At 45.8% G+C, this 15493-nt stretch overlaps 1 protein-coding gene across 2 annotated transcripts in view; it reads right to left on the minus strand.

Annotated features, from left to right (window-relative positions):
* The window catches only part of LOC135201864 (conserved oligomeric Golgi complex subunit 3-like), a 158367-nt gene that overhangs the window by 2821 nt on the left and 140053 nt on the right, over positions 1 to 15493 (minus strand). The window lies entirely within an intron of this gene.

Here is a 15493-nt window from a genome sequence, read left to right on the forward strand (position 1 = left end):
AGAATGCAAACCCTTAGTCATTACATTTGAAAATACTTTCAGCACTGCTGGAAGTCATCCATTCAATTCTTAAGAAGGCTGGTAGGTAATTAAGTACTGGACAGTTGGGTGGGGAGTCCAACCCTTCTGATGCATCCACTTTCTCTCTCAAGCTGCATGCATCCCATTCTGCTCTGCTTGCTGTTTGGTTTTCTTCATTTGTCCACAATCCTGGTTTTTCCTCTGATCATATTCTGTGCGATTCTTTACGATACTGTGACTTACTGGTGTTTTGTGAGTATGCAAACCCACGAGTCATCTCAGCCTAAGAAGGGGATTCCTCGTGTCATGTGGCATTGCCCAGGCTCAGGGAATGTTCCTTGCCAATGCTTTGTCTCCCCTCTGGAAATTGATCCTCACTCCTTATGCATGCTTTGACGCTGGCATGAGTGCAGTTCACTCGGTAGAGGAAGTACAAGAGGAAGGCTTCCTGCACATCGTCAGAGGGTTAACATGCCCCTGATGACGCCAAAGGTTGCCAATCCATCTAGTTCCACCCTTCCTTCAGTGGAGCTGCCTCTCGCTACCTCTCCACAGGGAGTACTCCCTTGCGATCTCCTAACCCGCCCACAGGAGCTTATGCTCCCAGTTCGGTTCTAGGATCAGAATGGTTGTGTGCTCAGTGGTGCAGAGGGGATCAGGGGATTCTAATGAGAGGGTAGTCCAGGAGGGCTGTGACCTGGAAGGGGCTTGAGGGTTGTCTTCCTCAGGACATGGAAACCCCAGAACTACAGAGGACCTATGTTGAGATTGTGAAACAATCTATCATTACAGTAGAACCCCGGTCTTTGACCATAACAGCAATCGACATAATTGAATTTCTACTTGAAATTTCATGTAAATTTTGCATCAGAGCTTGAACAAACAACAGGAATCCAACTGGATGAATGATATGATTTTTGTATACAAAACTGTTTTGGTCAGTCACTGCTAGCTGGTGTTGTTGTTTAAAGCCAGCTCACTCTGCTGCATTGTTTTGAGCAAGTACATACAAGCTTGTACATGAGTATTTTGTTAGTTTTTGTGGCTTTCTGTACTGCTTTTTCATTCAGTCATGGATCCCAGGACAGCCAAGCAGAAGAGAAAAATGGTAAGAACCACAATTGAACTTGAGGAGGAGATTATTGAAAAGTTTGAAAGAGGCATTTGTGTGACTGATTTAGCTTCTTAAATTTAAGATTTTATTAATTCAATGTAATAACTAGGCTAGTTTTTCAATGTTTTATTATTAGCAACAAGTTTTGTGCCTACCTGCTTAGTCTAGCCTGTGGTGCTTGGTCAACTATTGGTAATATGTCTGCATTGGATGTAGGCCATTTTTTTATATAGTAAACACTTAAAATAAAAAAAAAGGACGTCTAATATGATATGTTATTCAACTCTGAATTTAATTGTAATTTAAGTGTAATGTTTTAAATAAAAATGACAAATTTTCTAAGACAATTTGTATTTTTCATAGCTACAAACCTGAGGTCTTAACAATAGGATAATTTCTAGCGCCTAGCTGGATCCGGTTAAATCCCAGATGAAAGCAAGGAATCTTGTGAGATATGGCAATGTGACCATATATCGGGTGAAGAGTGGTCAAGGACCACGCACCCATGCCACGGCGTCAGTCTTTCACAACTCAGGATGTCTTAGCAAGACAGAGGGGTGGCTAGAGGTGGGCAGTACAATGTTAAGACCTCAGGTTTGTAGCTATGAAAAGTTACACAATCTGTTGGGCAGCCACCACAGGACCCAGGGAAAACGTGTCCATAGATCTGTGGGCAACATCCTTAAGATATAAAGAGGTGAACGTGGACTGGTGTAACCACGTACCAGCGCTCAGCACTCTATGTACAGCCAAGTTCTTTTAGAAAGCCAGAGAGGGACCAATACCCCTATCGTCATGCACTCTAGCCTGCACAGACTTGGCGGCATAATCATCAAGAGTCAAGTATGCCTATCTGATGGCTTCCCGTATCCAAAAAGAGATAGTACTCTTCGACGCCTCTTTCTTTGTACACCCTGTGCTAGCAAAAAAAGTCTGTGGCAGCCTGGTCTAAGGTGCCGTGTCCTTTTAAGATAGCAATGCAGAGCTCTGACAGGACACAACAAAAGCTCTTGAGCATCACCTCCCACAAAGTCGTTCAGTGATGGAATGGAAAAGGAGGTGAACCTATCATTGTGCACAGAGGGATTCTGGGTCTTGGCTACGAATTCCAAGACAAATTTGAAGGACACTGACCCCCAACCCCTGGTGTGCTTCACATCATAGCTCAGACCGTGCAGCTCCCCCACTCCCTTTGATGTTGCCAAGGCCAGGAGGAAAACAGTCTTGAGCGTCAAGTTCCTGTCAGATGAGCGATGCAAAGGCTTATATGGACTCTTAGTGAAACTTCTCAGAACCAAGGTCACATCCCACGGAGGCTTGAGCTCCCTGGGAGAACTCGATTGCTCAAACCCCTTAACTAGCAAAGAAAGTTCCCAGGGTGAGATGTCGATACCTCTAAGGCATAACACTAAAAATTCAGGGCCACCCTGTAGCCTCTAATGGCAGAAACAGACAAACATTACTCATCTCTGAGGAAGGTTAGAAAGTCCACTATGTGCTGAATGAAAGTTCCGAGTGAAGAAAAACCCCATTTACAGCACCCATCACAGTAAATCGCCCATTTGCCTTCGTAAACTGCAGAGATCAACCTTCTGAGACCGCCGGACATATGCCCTGCTGTTCTCTGAGAAAAGCCTCTAGCTCGGAGGAGACGCTTGATAGCCTCCAACCGTGAAGAGAGAGGGATTCTACTGACTGGTGGAACCTTTCTGCATGCGGCTGACACAGGAGATGCCGCCAAGGGGGAATTTCCCTTGGAACCTCTGACAACAATGACAGCATGCAGAAGATCTGGAAACCATTCCACCTGAGGCCACAGAGCGGCAACCAAAGTCATCCTGAGTCCCTACGAACTCATCAGCCTGTTCAGGACTTGACGGATCAAACAAAACGAAGGGAAGGCATACACCTCCAGGTTGTCACAGGGATGTTGGAACACGTCCTCTGCTAATGCTAAAGGATCTGGAACCACTGCTTGTTCGCATAAGCGACCACCATGGTGTTGTCCGACATGTTAAGGACAGAATGACCCTCTACTTTTTCAAACTCCTTCAGAACAAGAAAGGCTGCCTTCAACTCCAAGATGTTGATATGCTGCTGTTTGTCCTCCAAGCTTCAAACACCTGAGGCAAAAGAGCCCACTAACCTGCGAGGGAGGCGTCTAAAAACAGAGGAATGTCCAGAGGGAGAGAATGCAGAGGAACACCCTTCAAAAGATTTCGGTCATCCAACCACCGATGAAGGTCTTCTCTCACTTACAGAGACAGCAGAACCTTTAACAGGGGCGAGTCCCCCGCCGGAGACCAGAATTCCCCTAGCCTCCATTGTAGAGACCGAAGATGAAGACTCCCATGAGGGACCAGCTTCTCCAGGGAACCTCCCACTGATGAGCTGACTGATGTGGTTCCAACAAGAAGTCACGCACCACCACACGCAACTTCTCCAACCTCTGATCCAACGGGAAACCTCTTGCAACCGCCGTATCGATGACCATGCCCAGGTAGAGAATCCTTTGACTGGGTATGAGGTTTGACTTCTGGTTGACCACGATGCCCAGTTCCAGATAAAATGAAGCAGACGATCTCTGTCCTGCAGCAGCTTCTCCCTGGAACATGCCAGGACCAACTAATTGTCGAGGTACCTCAGCAAACGGATCCCCTAAGCATGGGCCCAACTTGAGGAGAGACAAGACCCTTGTGAACACTTGAGGGGCTGTGGTCAGCCCGAAGCACAGGACTTTGAACTCACAAGACCTTGGCTTTGAGAAAGAAGCGAAGGAAATTCCTGGATGTTGGATGAATAGGGATCTGGAAGTGTGTGTCCCTCAAGTCTATCGACAGCATGAAGTCTCCTTCCCTCACAGCTGCCAACACTGAATGTGGGATCTCCATCTTGAACCACGTCTTCCTGATGAAGTGATTCAAGGTGGATAAGTCAATCAAAGGTCTCCCGGAGACGAACGCATCACTTCCTCTATTGCATCCTTGTTCAGCATCTCCTGCACTTCCTCCCAGAGAGCCAAGAACTACACAGAATCTAGAGGATACACCTTCCTGATTAGTGGCTTGTCAGAGTGGGGGAAGAGAAGTCAATGGCAGTAGATACCCCACCCAAAGGACATCTACTACCCACTTCTCCACCCCATAAATCTGCTACTTGGCCCAATGGCCTGCCAGGCACCCCCACCTGTGGCACAGGAGAGGGAGAGGCGCCTAATTACCGACGACCCCCTTTACCTCTGCCCCTTGGGCCCCTTCTTGGCTTAAAGGAACGGGAGCGAAAGGGACATTGGTCCTCTGACCTAGGCTGGGATGAATGGGGAAGCCCTGCCGAAACCGAACTCCTTGACCTACCAAGCGACAACCTTCGTGACTGCTGCTGGGCAGGGGGAGGAGGAGAAGGAGCCGGACATCTCCGAGGATGAGACTCCAACTTGACACAGCCTGGTGCACTAATCTGTCTTTGGTGTCAGCACAGTGCCGGTCTATCGCATCCTTCAGCTTGGTCAGAAGGAACAGAAATTGTGATTCCAAAAGATCTCCATTCCTCAATACCACAGCAAGGACTCAGGGTCTCTTATAATCAGGAGAAGGTTAGCCCATAAATTAACACTGAGGTGAGCAAGATACAACAACGCCTTGCCTCCAGACTGTAACAAACTGGCAAGAGAGGAAGCACTCACCAACCCTTCTGGGGTCCTGTCAGAAGCTATCTTGGCAATGAACATCGACCAGAATTCCAGCCAAGAAACCGTTTGCAACGTGGAGGCCGCTGTAGACTCCAATGCTGAGGCATCCTGTGGAGACAAGGATAGAACCATTGACCTCACCTGCTCCAAAGTCAATCCCGGCTTCAGACGAATGACGTTCGGGTTAAGATGAAGCGACATCAAGTATGCAGAGTTCGTAGCATAGTACTTCCTATGCCTCGTGAGAGGTGGGGGAAGCAACTTGGCAGAGCCCCTAGAGCAAAGTGGTCCATCTCGATCTGAAACAGATGAGTTAACCTTATGCAAGTCTGACTGGACGTGCCCGGACAAGGGAAGTTGAAACGATGACTTGGGATCTTGCATAGCTTCCAGCAAGGCTTCCAAGCAGGAAGGAGTGAAAGACGACCGAGCCTGAGTCCTACTCTCCAAATTGTTGAACCCACGAATGAGATTGTCAACTTCTGTAAAGGAAGGCAAAAACTCTTGCTTGTCTCCCTCCTCCTGCTCCAGCAAAGGAGATCGACGACGAGAAGGATGTGCAAGCTTATCTTAAGCGCCTTCCTTGTGTAATTTAACAGAAGAACCTGCAGCCAAACAGCCTGAAACCCCAACTAACCTGTCTGGACTGGATCAAAGCACCAACTCCTGTGATGAACCAACCACAACACTAGGGACATCACTACGCACTCAACCAACAGATGACTCTCTAACAAGGCCACGTACGAGTATGTGCGGGGCAGATGTAAGAATGTGATAAGGTGAGGACTCTCAAACACTCAAGATAAAATTCAAACACTCAAGATAAAATGAGAATCCCTCGGAGTCAAAACCCTGGAAGTACCAGGGAGAGGATCAGGCAAACACTCCTGCTGCACCAACTCTGCGCTCGCAACCTTTGACCTCTTTTGACAGGCGCCTTGAGATCCTTACAGCGACGAATAGGCCCTGGAGAAGGAGAAGCGGAAGCACCTGCAACGTGCACGAACGTGGAAGGTTGCAACATGCTCGCGACTTGATGCAGAGGACGAAGCAGCCACTGCAGATCGCTCAGGGGAAGAAACACTAACACTCAGTAACACGGGCGTGCTGCTCCTCACTCGCAGACGAAGAAAGGGCAAAGTTCTTAGCCTTCCAACACTTGATATGTCGACGCGGCAGAGATGGGGGAGAAGGAGAGGAAGAGAGTACTGGCTCCTTACACAATCTCTTTGCAGGAGGCGGGGGCGATGCCACACGCTTGCTTCCAGTCCTCTCAGCCGACATGGCAGCAAATATATCTTCTAAAACAGAGTCCAATCTCTTAAGACCCACGTGGCATAAAGCCTCAACCAGATCAGCAAGAGAAGGGGCCTACGACATGGAAGGGAGATGCAGCGAACTGGATGGCAGAGATGACATCACGGTAGCAAACGATGACAACACAGACTATCGAGGCAGCACATCAGAGACAACTAGGAGTGATGTCATCGACGGAAGTGACATCATAAGCGGCGATGACATCACGGCTTCCCCTCGATCCGAATGGGAAGCAGATGCCACTGGCGGAGGGATACAAAATGGCAGACCCCATGATGTCACAAGTGGGACTGATGCCACAGCTTCCCTCTAACTGGAAGAAGAGGCAATCGTCACTGACGGAGCAATACAAAATGGCTTACCTCGGCTACCAACGAAGACAAAGCCAGGAGGAGGTGGGAGGGCCTGGAGAGCATGAGGAAGGAGGTAGCAAGCATCCAAGAAGTGCTTCAGCAAACCCTCCAAGGAGGGTGAACCCTGTAGCCTAAGTGTCCCCCAAAGCGCCGCCAATTTGGACGCCTCCGAATCTGAAATAAAAGACATTGATGAAAAAGCCGTCTCCTCTCGGGAATCAAATTAACTTCCGAGGAAGAGGGGGTGACATTACATAAATCAGCCTGAGGGCTTCCTGATATTTCTAATGACAAATCGATGGAAGAAAAGGAAGGAGACAAAGGCACAACAGCGGCAGGAGACGAAGCATTGGGAAGAGAGGAAGAAAATCCCTCCCACGAAGGAAGAGTAGAAACTCTATGATGCTCCCTCTTACTATAAAATAACTTCCACTGCTCTCTAGGCCACGCACGGCATTCTGTGCAGGGATTTGTTATGTACAAACATTAAAATGACACCTACTACAATTTCTGTGAGGATCTGTTGCTGAAGAAGCCAAAAAACTAGAACATGGGAAACCTGGAGTACCTGGGCACACACGTTGTCAAGGCCGTGAAGGAGCAGAAGCAGCCATAATAAAATCACACACACACAAAAACACAAGTGTAAATGGGCAATGAACCGGGTACAGGCCAAGAGAGGTCAACCTCAACTCTTGCCCAGGTGGTTAAGAAAAAGGCTGAACACTGTGGGGTGAGTGCATGGTCCTTGACAACTTTTCACCCGATATGTGCAAGCGTTGCCAGATCTCACAAGATTTCTTGCTTTCATCTGCAATTTAACTGAATCCAGCTAGGTGCTAAGAATTATCCTATTGTCAAGACCGAAGGTTTGTTCATGAATGAACGAATAGCCAACTGCTTTGATTTTATTAAAGAAGCCCATGATGAACTATCTACAAAGTGCGTGAATTCATGCTGGAGAAAAGTATGGTCCAATGTTGTGAATGACTTTGAGGGCTTTACAAGTGTTGTTTCTCAGATCAAGAACATTGTAAGGATGGCTCAAAAAGTTGGTGGTGAGGGATTTGATAATTTACATCCTGATGAGGTGCAAGACGAACTTTTGGCTCATTCAAATGAAGCCCTCACAGATGATGAACTAGAAAAACTCGTCATGGAGGAGAAAATGGAAGACGACGACGATGAATTTAATGAGCTATCAACGCTAACACTGGAGAAGATTGGAGAAGTGTAAAGAATGACACGGAACGTCATTGATAGAGTTTTCAAGATCTATCCTTCACTCCAGAGATCTCTCAAGATCAAGAGGCTCATAGAAAGTGCATTGGTGCCCTACTACGAGATGCAGAGATCTATGAGGAAGGAGATCTGCAAACAACAATCAGACACTTCTTCAGTCCTGTTCCCAAAAAACATGACTAAATCAAGTGGTGAGTACATTATTGATCTCTGTCCACTTGATTGTTTAATTAATGAATATCAAATTTGTTCTATTACAAGATTAATTTTTTGTCAATTGTGGTAAAGATTTGATGAAGAATTTAAACAATCAGATAGTCTGGTCCCGAAATATGCATGTTCGGATTGTGGAATTCCCCTTTTATGCAGTCACTCATTCTCAAAAAATAGATTTTCTGTATCTGCGAAGTCATTCAAAGTCTGCAAGTCATGCGCCACAAACATATCAAATCTATTGTCTTTTCAAGTATTTTAGGTAGGGTGGGGTGGGGTGAGGGGGTTTGCAGGTATCTGAGAGAAGGGGGAGAATGTGAGAAAAAGATTTCCTGCTCAGCCATTAGCTAAGACGGCACGGAAGGCTCCACTTCACGCATTTGTGACATCATAGTGTAGGGTGTATGAATGATTGGTATCATCATCATTGCCATACGTGTTATTCAGATCTGCGAAGTGTATTCTGATCATCTTCATCACCATAAGTATTATTCACTTCTGCGAAGCGTATTCTGAAGGCTTCTGGTCAGCCGTTGCTAAGATGGAAGGCTCATCCTCATGCATTTGTGATGTCATAGCACAGTGTGTATGAATGATCGGTATCATCATCATCACCAGATACCAATTCAGATCTGCAAAGTGTATTCTGATCATCCGCATCATGTATGCATCTGCCTAAAAGTCGAAGAGGAAGACTATTTTCTTGAAACTAAAAAGCTTGTCCTTAAGTTAAAGATGAATGAAAGAGCAAATGAAGTAAGAATTTTTTTGTCTAGGTTAACTTGTTTTGACTAACTTTTGGCATTTGATCATTTATTTTTTCTATTGTTGAAATAGATTTTGATTAACAGAGAAGCAGATGTGTTAGAGAGAGAGAGAGAATCATTCAATCTAAACTTTAAAAAAATATCATTTGTTCCTACACTGTATAAAAACCTTGCATCCTTTACTTAGGATAGAATGCAGATCAGCTGAAACTACAGGCTAATACATTCTTTTATATACTGAATGTTATGAAATTATTCATAAAATTCTTTTTCTCTTTCTAGCTGAATGAAATTATGTCTGACAATATGGTTATGCGTTCCTGCCCTGGTGTCCCAGGCCATAGGTGTGGGACTTTCATGAGCAGGATTGATAGAGACTCTCACTCCCTTTGTCCTTCTTGCAGGGAGCATTCCTGTACATCAGAATTCCCCTGTGAGCAGTGTCATACCTGGTTGCCTGCCCAGTGGGTTGAGTAACGCTGGCGGCTTAATAAGAAGAAAAGGGATTTTTGCCTTCGAGTTCTTCCTCGAAGATTAAACGACCCAGACCGTCTGCTTCCTTGTCAGGGACTCGTCCTTCGGGACCTTTGGCGTCCTCCGGGAGTGAAGTGCATAAGAGTGACAATTTAACTCATGGCCAGCCTTTGAAAGAGCGAGACCTGCTCGTTTCCCCTGGTGAAATGGGAAGGCCTGGCCCTTCTTAGGATCAGCCTTGTTTTTCAGTACATGTTGACGACGCCCTTCGTGTTTTGTGGCCTTCGTTGGGACTTCCTGGCCTGCCATCGAAGGAGGGACTTTTGTCGTCACTCTCTTCTGGGGCTGCTTCTTCCTCCTTAGTCTCCTTGGAGGAGTCAGCCTCATCCTCTCGTGCTGTTAAGGAAGACGCCCTTCCCTCTGCTGCACAGCACCCCAGAGCCCTCCCCTGCGGAGGCTCTTTTTGACGCTGACCAGGTCCGTCCTCCTGTCTGCCCACCCTCGGGGATGTGGGCCCTACAGCTTCACCTAGTTCCCTTCTAGAGAAATATCATATCTCGCCCATCGAGTTCGAACCCAGCCGAGATCCTCTTGACAGGGCTCCAACAGTGCTTGCAGAGAGGACTCCATCTCCCCTCTCTCCTCCAGCTTTGCCAGAAGCAGATAGGTGTCCTTCAACTCCACCTTCCCCCTTCTCGCAAGGGGCTGTCCGACGGGGGCATAAGGACCTGTGGAAGGCAGCGAAGAATCGCTTTTGCTATTACGAGCGTCTAAGGGCTCCTGTGGCTCTGGGGGCCTCAGCTCCTGGACCTTCTGCCGCCCTTCATGAACAACTAGAGACTCTGCCTTCTTCTTCAAGACTGGACCCCTCTCATTCGCGCCCAGGTGCATTAATGCAGAGAGGACGATTTTCACGAGGCAACTGACAATTCAGCTGGCTATCTTCTGGAACCAGCTGCTCCAGCTGTTCCAGCAGGTGTGGCAGCTGAAACCACCTTCCGTGAGATCATCGGTCTCATCCGGGAGGTAAATGGCCTAGGAGAAGCTCCAACTACTTCTCCGAAAGGCCGTACGTTGGCAGTCGACCTTCTTTGTCACTCCCCTCAGGGTGCTTGGTCCTGGTTTGAGCTGCCCTTGTCATCCCTGACAAGGGAGGCTCTGACCAAGGTCGATAGACAAGTTTCAGCAAGGAAGGACTCACTGCAGGCATCTCGGTCCTCTAAGCTACTCCCCTCTGCTTTCTAGAAGCAGAGGAAGTATTATGTGGTGCAAGAGGCTGAGCCTTCACCCTTGCCTATAAACCTGACGATAACATTGTTGGCACCTGGAGTTTCACTCCAGACACTGCAACACAGAACCTCGACGCTCCCTTCCCAGGAGATGATGCAGCTTGAACAAACCACGATGGCGGCGTTGCAAACAGCTTCATGGTTGGACTTTTGGGGCAGCTTGGTGGGCTTTCTTGCCATCTCTGAGACTCCACAGCAGCCTGACAAGCAAGTGGACATGGCCCATCAGCAGAGGTCGGCAGCCCTTATCGACCAGGGGTGGCTGAGGGAGAGGCAAATGTGGCAAGAGGAAGAGAGTTCACCGTGACCAGTGAGGAGGGCACTCCTCCAACTCTGCCACCGGTGGGGGATGCCTGTAAGCCAGATGGATGAGGTGGTGGTACCACGAGGCGGAGGATTGGACGCTGACTGTCCTCTGACACAGGTATCGCATCCCGTTCATCAACTCTCCCCCTCCTCTGATTCGACCCCCGAAGACGTCATCATCCTATCGACTTGCTGGGGAAGGATGCTATCGAGGAGATCTTCGATGAATCTCTAGGCTTCTTCAGTTGACTCTTTCTTGTAAAGAAGGCGCCTGGAGGCTGGAGACTAGTCATCAACCTCTCAGCCCTGAACGAGTTCGTTCAGCAAACCCCGTTCAGGATGGAGACCCCCAGCATGGTCAGACATGCCATTCGTCCTCTGGATTACATGGTGACGATTGACCTAAAAGACACATACTTCCAGATCCCAATCCATCCATTGTCCAGAAAGTATCTTCGTCTTGTTGTAGCGGACAGTGTTTTCCAATTCAAGGTCCTATGTTTTGGTATCTCCACAGCTCCGCAAATCTTCACTCGGGTGTTCACCCTAGTGTCAACATGGGCTCATCGCCAGGGCATTCATCTATTGCGTTACCTAGATGATTGGCTGATACTGGCGCCCTCGATGGAACTGCTTCATCTCCACCGAGACAGGGTTCTGGCATTTTGTCATGAGCCCTCTCAACAATTGGTGTATCTCAGTATGATCCTCGACAATGTTGCAAGGAAAGCCTTTCCAACACCAGAAAGACGGGAACGCTTCCGAAGTGTCACTCTGCCCTTCCTTTGACAGTCCCAGCTGGAACGCCTTGTTCCAAACGGTCGGATGCACCTTCGATCCTTTCAGTGGGGTCTGAAGAATCGTTGGTTGCAAAGTCACGATTCTCCTCATGAACTAGTCCAAGTGGAGGAGAACATGTGCTCTGATCTCAAGTGGTGGCTGGACGATGCGAACCTGTTGAGGGGCTCCCCTCTCCAGTCTCATCCACTCGATCTGCTCCTGTTTACGGACGCATCCAAGGAAGGATGGGGCGTGCACCTACTGCAACACCTGGCTTCGGGCCTATGGTCCGACCAGGAACGTCAAGATCATATCAACGTGCTGGAACTTCGAGCTGCCTTCTGGCACTCCGGCACTTCAGCTCTCTTTTGACAGGTCACTCGGTGGCGCTGATGAGCGACAACACCACCGTAGTGGTATACGTGATCCGTCAAGGCAGTACCGTGTCTCTGCAGCTATGCCAACTAGCAGTGCAGATTCATGAATGGGTAGCTCTCAACTTGGTAGGGTTGACAGCTCAGTTCATTCCAGGCAAACGGAACATTTTGGCAGACAATCTGAGCAGGATGACACAGGTCGCTGGCTCCGAATGGTCTTTGGCTCCTTGGATAGCAAACAAAGTCTTGACTTTGTGGGGTTCCCCAACAATAGACCTCTTCACTACCACTCTAAATCAGAAGTTACCGATTCATTGCTCTCCAGCTCCAGATCCGGCAGCGGCATTCATGGATGTGTTCCAGCACCCCTGGGACGACCTACACGTCTATGCTTTTCCACCATTTTGCCTGGTCAGGCAGGTGTTGAATCGAGTGCGATCCACACCTTCCTTGTCCGTGACACTAATAGTGCCAAAATGACCTCATGTAGAATGGTACCCGGACCTATTTCTTCTGGTAGACTCCGAGAGTGCTTTTGCCACTTCCCGACCTCCTAGGCCAACCACATGTGAGGATCTTCCACAACGTGGTGAGCTTTTTACATCTTCACGCGTGGTTATCCAGCAGCTCCTCACAGCGAAAGGCTTTTCACAAGAAGCTGTGACAGCAATGTCAGGATACATCAGGAAGATCTCAATGTCTGTCTATCAGACCAAGTAGGCCACCTTCTGTGGTTGGTGTTGTCGGAGAGGCTGTTCTCCTCTCGAAGCCTCTATCCCCTTGCTTGCTAACTCCTTACTCTACCTCCAGAGAGAGAAGCTCCTTTTGGTCTTGGCGGTTAAAGGCTATCGCTTGGCCTTGAGCCAAGTCCTCAGACAAGGGAATCAATCTCTCTTCCTCGGAGGAACATGCGAAGCTTTGAACAGGGTTGCACTCCAGTATTGGCAAAGCCTCCTCCCTGGGACATCATTGCTGTGCTCAGGTCTTTGAAGAGAGCTCCGTATGAATCGTTATCCCTGGCATCTGATGGATATCTCACCCTAAAAATGTTTTTCTTCTTGCTCTTGCTTCCTCCAAGCGACTCAGCGAGCCTTATGGCCTAGCCCAGGGATGTCCAACCTGCGGCCCACGGGCCGCATTGCGGCCCACTCAGTGTTTGAATGCGGCCCACTATCGACTCTCATTAAAAAAAAAAGTTTTTAGCAAATTTATCATGTAGTGAGTACCAACTTGAACTGATCGAGCTGCAAAGTCGGGAAGGTTTAAAAACTTTCCATAGAGAGCACACACTTCCTTTATTTTATAAGAAATTGCATTCTCTCAATGAATTCAATCAAATTATAAAATTATCTAGAAAATTATTATGTATGTGGGGAAGTACATACTCTTGCGAGCAGTTTTTTTCCAGCATGAAAAACATTAAAACTGCAGAAAGAAATAGGTTGACTGACAGACATTTAGCAAACATTCTTAGAATTAAGAATTCATCCTTCGATGCAAATATTGAAAATATTATGGCTGGAAGACAAATTCAAAAGTCTTATTGAATTAATATTGGTTAATTAAATTTAATGGGTTATTTTATATGAATAGCTATATATAAAAATTACAACATTTACAATGTTGTAATAAAGTGTGTTCACATGGTTTTGTTTTATATTGTAATTTTTCATTAAATTCTGGAAGACAAAGTCAAAAGTCTCATTGAATTAATATTGATTAATTAAATTTAATGGGTTAATTTCTATGTATAGCTACATATAAAAATTACAATATTTACAATGTTGTAATAAAGTGTATTCACATGGTTTTGTTTTATATTGTAATTTTTCATTAAAATGTATTCAGATATTCTGGGGTTTTGCGGCCCAGTTAAATATTTAAGTTTGCAATGTGGCCCATTAAATTAAAAGGTTGGACATCCCTGGCCTAGCCTATACTGTCGCTCATACTGAGCACTGGACCAATGCCTGATTCAGCTTCGTCCCAGAGTTTGTTGCGGAAACCCAGAATCCAGCCTTGGTCGATTCTCGGTTTTCTTCGTTCCAGGTTATGAGCCTGAGCACAGTAACCAAAGACCCAGATGAGCTACTTCTCTGTCTTCTGAGAACAATGAGGTACTATCTCCAATGGACCAGCTCTACTTGACCCACCTTACAACATCTCTTTGTAAGTACGGGCCCATCAAAGAAGAGGGTTACGAGGAATACCATTTCACACTGGATTCGAGAGGTGATCTGCCGTACCCTCTTCCCTCCCTCTTCTCCAATTGCTGGTACCAGTCAAGTGAAGGCTCATGATTTGCGTGGAATGAGCATATCTCTTGCCTTCAAGAAGAACCTCTCTCTTACCCAGGTGATGGATGAGTCTCTTAACCCTTAAATGCCGAAGGGGTATAATAAAAATCGTCTCCCGTATGCCGAGGGGGTCTCGGAGTGAGCGCCGAAGCGGAAAAAATATTTTATTCAAAAAATCACAGTGCGCTTAGTTTTCAAGATTAAGAGTTCATTTTTGGCTCCTATTTTTTGTCATTGCCTGAAGTTTAGTATGCAACCATCAGAAACGAAAAAATATCATTATCATATATAAATAATGCGATATATGAGTGCAAAAACAAAATTTCATATATAATTGTATTCAAATCGCGCTGTGAGCAAAACGGTTAAAGCTAACGAGTTAATTTTTTTTCGTTGTATTGTACACTAAATTGCAATCATTTTGGTATATAACACATTCTAAAACGATCAAAGCAACACAGAGAAAATATTTTCACAAAATGATGCATGAATTTGTAATGCTCGGACATAAAAAATGTTTTTTTTTTAAATTCACCATAAATTTAAATATTGTTTTAAGAGACTTCCAATTTGTTTCAAAATGAAGATAAATGATTCAATGTTACTATACTGTGAGAGTTTTAGCTTACAATTGCAGTTTTCGACCATTTCGGATGAGTTAAAGTTGACTGAATGTCGAATTTTTTATATATATTTTTTTTATGCAAATATTTCGAAAATGAAAAAAGCTACAACCTTTAATTAATTTTTGTTGTATTCTACATAAAATTGCGCACATTTTTATATATACAACTCTATGAAATGCCTAATATGAAACGGAGCAAATATTCTGAGAATGCGACTTACGCATTTCGGAGATTTGCAGAGGAGAATCCGTGCGCGGAGGGAAGGAAAGTTTTTTTTTTTTTTTAAATTCACCATAAATCTAAATATTGTGCTAGAGACTTCCAATTTGTTTCAAAATGAAGATAAATGACTGAATATTACTAGACTGTAAGAGTTTTAGCTTACAATTGCGTTTTTTGACCATTTCGTTAGAGTCAAAATTGACCAAACGTGGTTTTTTTTTCTATTTATCGTGATTTATATGCAAATAATTAGAAAATGAGAAAAGCTACAACCTTCAATTATTTTTTTTATATTCTACATGAAATTGCGCACATTTTCATATATAAAACTTTATGTAATGCCGACGTAAGGAAATTTTTTTTTTTTTCATAAATTCACCATAAATCAAAATATTGTGCTAGAGACT

The sequence above is a fragment of the Macrobrachium nipponense genome, chromosome 28, assembly GCF_015104395.2.
Source record: "Macrobrachium nipponense isolate FS-2020 chromosome 28, ASM1510439v2, whole genome shotgun sequence".
Taxonomy (NCBI): domain Eukaryota; kingdom Metazoa; phylum Arthropoda; class Malacostraca; order Decapoda; family Palaemonidae; genus Macrobrachium; species Macrobrachium nipponense.